Source organism: Dama dama, chromosome 13 (assembly GCF_033118175.1).
Source record: "Dama dama isolate Ldn47 chromosome 13, ASM3311817v1, whole genome shotgun sequence".
NCBI lineage: Eukaryota > Metazoa > Chordata > Mammalia > Artiodactyla > Cervidae > Dama > Dama dama.
Window position 1 is genome coordinate 17,772,279 of NC_083693.1, and position 4,195 is coordinate 17,776,473.

Consider the following 4,195-nt stretch of genomic DNA (forward strand, 5'->3'; position numbering starts at 1 on the left):
TTATTTGTACACCCTTGAAAAGATACTGTGCACACTAACGCTACTGTTACTTATAGAAGCATTATTCACAATAATCAGAAGGCCCATCAGCCAAATGCCCATCAGAGGATGAACAGATAAACAAAATGTGGTGTATACATAGAAAGGGATATTGAGTCATAAAATGGAATGATGTACTGATACACGCATGCTACAAAGAATGAGCCTGGAAACATTATGATAAGAGAAAGATGTTAGACATAAGGGGCCACATATTATATGATTCCATTTATATGAAGTATCCAGAACAGACAAATCTACAGCCACAGAAAGTGTATTAATGACCACCAGGAGCTAGGTAGACGGAGGATGGGGAATGCCTACTTTTTTAAAGTCTATGAATGTCAGAGATTTGTTGTGCTTTACACATACATAAATTTTTATATTCTTTTCCATTATGGTTTATCTTGGGATATTGAACAGAGTTCCCTCTGCTATACAGTAGGCCTTGTTGCTTATACAATCTGTATGTAATAGTTTACATCTGCTAACCCCAACCTCTCACTTCATCCCTCAGCCAACCCCCACCCCCTTGGCAGCTACAAGTCCGATCTCTGTGTCTGTGAGTCTGTATCTGTTTCATAGATAGGCTCCTCTGTGTCACATTTTACTAATAGATTCCACATATAAGTGGTATCATATGGTATTTGTCTTTCTCTTTCTGACTTACTTCACTTAGTATGGCAATAAAAATATGGAATGTTTCAGGAGTTTGCACGTCATCTATGTGCAGGCGCACAATCTTCTCTGTATCATTCCAATTTTAGTATATGTGCTGCCAAAGTGAACATGGGTATGACTACTTAATGCACATAGGGTTTCCCTTTGGAGTCACAAATATGTTTTGAAACTAGATAGAGGTCATTGTTGTAGGACATTGGGAGTGTCCTAAATGCCACTGAATTGTATACTTTAAAATAGTTAATTTTATGTTATCTGAATTTGACCTCAACTGCAAAAATAATCTATGGTGCAATTTCAAGAATTCAAGAGGGGAGCTTTAAAAACAAGTCAGAAGAATACATTTCTTAAACACTATACACACATATATAGACACACACACCGGTGTGGATACAGAAATCCCAGTGCAGAAACTGTTAACATATATTGGACAGGTATGATGGTTAATTTTGTGTCAACTTGACTGAGCCAGGGGTGCTCAGATATTTGGTTAAACATTAAACAGGTATTTCTGTGAGAGTGTTTTTCATGAAATGAATATTTAAAATCAGTACATTATATAGAGCACCCTTCCCTCCCTGATGGGGGTAGGCCTTGATCAATCAGTTGAAGGTCTGAATAGAACGAAAGGGCTGACTGTCCTGAGTAGGAAACTATTTCTTCTGCCTGACTGCATTCAAGCTGGGACCTTGACCTTTGCTTGCCATCAGAAATGCTCCATCTACTCTCGTGAGTCTCCATCCTGTTGAATCATTCCGTAGGTCTTGGGACTTGTCAGTCTCCATAAATGCACGAGCTATTTCTATGTGATAACTCTCTTTACATTTGTATCTCTATTTGTCTATCATCTATTTTCCTATCTATCTCTCCTATGAGTTCTCTGGAATCAATGCGGAGAACTCTAACACACCAGTTTACCTGGTTTCTGACACAATTATTCCTCTTTTCATTTTCTTTCCTACATAATGTCCTATTGTCTGCATGACTTTACTTAAGTAGCCTCCCACTTAATCGCCAACATTGCATATCCAACTTGAAATTACAATTTTTTAAGAAAATAAAGCTACCAATGCTACTGTTCTTTTGACTGAAAGTTAATTTTACCAAGTGTGAAAATGTCACCAAGTCATGCTTCTGTGTGTTTCTTTATAATAGCAAAGGCGCTGTTTAATTGTGCATTTTCTGACATGTTAGTTTTATAACGGCATGTCCAGGTTCCCCTCTGATCACATTGCCATTGGTATGTTATAAGACAGTTTATAAATCCCATTCACTTTGCTGGTTATAATTAATTGAAGCTGTGAAATACATGTAGGGCCAGCCCTCTGGAGTGTGCCTAATTCAGTTTCCATAGACATTTCTGAGATGATCAGTATAGCTAAGTCAGAGTCTGTGATACTATGACTTAAATTATTGTCTGAAAAATGAAGTCTTTCCCTAAGGAAAATAATAAAAGGCCAGACGCTGAAAGAAGTCCATATGGAGAGATCACTGCGGATTAGCACAGTGACATAGTGGACAAAGTTTCAGAGAATAGCTGGTGCTGGGTGGAGAAGTGGGGAAGGAGAGATAAGAGGCATCTATTGACTCCTTACAATAAGCTCTCATTAATTCTCATGAAAGCCTTGTAAAGAACACAACATCACCCCAGAGATGAGTAAAGCCGTGGTTTCGTCCTGTAAACTCTGGGGCAGCAAGCAGATGGCTCAGCTATGAGAGCTGAAGCTATGCACATCTGAGAGTTCCAGGCCCATCTGGATGGTGAAGGGTGCAGATCCACCAGCTGCTGTCTGCCGGACAGTGGGCAAGGATCACAGAAGTAAGTGTCTCTCTGTGTCCATTCCTCCAAGAGTCTTGCACTGGCATCTCATCACCTCATGCCTGATTCAAGGAAGACAAGGCTGGAAAAAGACGTGAGAGAAGACAGAAAGTCACTGAGCCCTCTAGAAGGTATTCCATGAGTAAGGAAGCATTCTCGGAAGGGGCGACCAGGTGGCACTCAGGGTTGAAGCCAGGGGACTGAGTGTGTGTGCAGTGCATTACTTCACAGAAGCTCCATCAGGCATTCCCTTGGGATGCCGAAGAAGAAGTAGGAAGTGTCAATGGTTAGACAAAGTGTCTCTGGAGCAGAGGCGAAAAGCTTTCCAGAGATGCTGAGAATTCTGAGCAGAGGGGTCAGGAAAAGCGGACTCAAAAGGGCCTGCCCTAGTGATGGGGGCTGAGTCAGACACCTGCTGCTCCCCGTCCTGACTCTGAGCTCACCCCTGCCTCACTACAGGGCCTCACTACAGTGACCTGTGGGTACCCTTCTTTGAGTCAGGCTCTCAGCTTCACGGAAGGGAAGCACTATTGGATTCTAAGAAATATGCTCAGAAAGAGTGGACAAGTAGACCAGTGCCACAGAATACAATTCAGAAAGCAATCGGTGAATAACTGCGACTTTAATGTACGCTGAAAGTGAACTTCCAAGCCAGCATGTAATGAATGGTGTTGAAATAATTTGGTATCCAAATCAAATTAATCAAAATAGAGAAAAAGTAAAGTTAGTTCACTCTCTCATGCCCTGAAAACAAAATTCTAGACAAATCAAATTCCTAAACAACTAAAACTTCACGAAAGCATTAGGAGAACAGTAGAATATATTTCTAACCTTGAGAGTGTGAAAAGGATTTTATAAGAACGTAACTGCAAAAGCAAATGGCTCCATGATACAATCATATCAGGGAAACATAAACTCTCAGTGGTCCCACTGAAACCCTTTCCTTGGTTTGAGTGAACAAAGACTTGTCAATTCTCTCTCTCTCCATGGATGTGAGGTCCAACAACTTTTGCCAAAAACCATCACTTACCACCTAATATTCTTTTCAAAATCCTTCTGTGCCCTACACATGGTCCATGGATGATAACCACTGATGTCCTCCACATAGATCTTATATCTCACATTGGATTAGAGCATCTTGGGGCCTCAGGCAAAGCTAAGATTAAATAACTTTTTAAAAACATTTCTGTGTGTGCATGAGTGTGCTCCTGTGTGTGTATGTGTGTGAGCTCGTGTGAACACACAGGTGTATGTCTGATGACACTTAAATTGATAGCAGTAGTAATCCCGGAGAGGGCAATTGAGGAGAGTGGTGAGTGGTCAAGAGGGACTTCAACTTTATCTGTATTGTTTCCATTTTTATAGTGACAATATATTCATGGATTACTCAGGTAATTAAAAATAAATGAAATTAACTATTCTCTAGTCTGTGCTGATTGAGTTTCTGCAACTTAATTTCCATCTGCCAATGAGATAAATCTGAAACCTTTCATCTGGGTTAATAGCCTAACTTAATGTGCTGCTCTGTTGGAAGAAAACCAAATTGCGAGGTACTATTCAGAGCTCTGTGCTGTGGATTGCTCATATGGTGTCAGCATCTGTCTCTTGCTGCTCCCTCTTTCTAGATACGGACTCCGTGTGTCATATACATTTGCC

General features: G+C 40.6%; 1 pseudogene; it reads right to left on the reverse strand.

Annotated features, from left to right (window-relative positions):
* Positions 1–727: 727 nt before the first annotated feature.
* Positions 728–828, reverse strand: LOC133068558 (U6 spliceosomal RNA; annotated as a pseudogene).
* Positions 829–4,195: the final 3,367 nt, after the last annotated feature.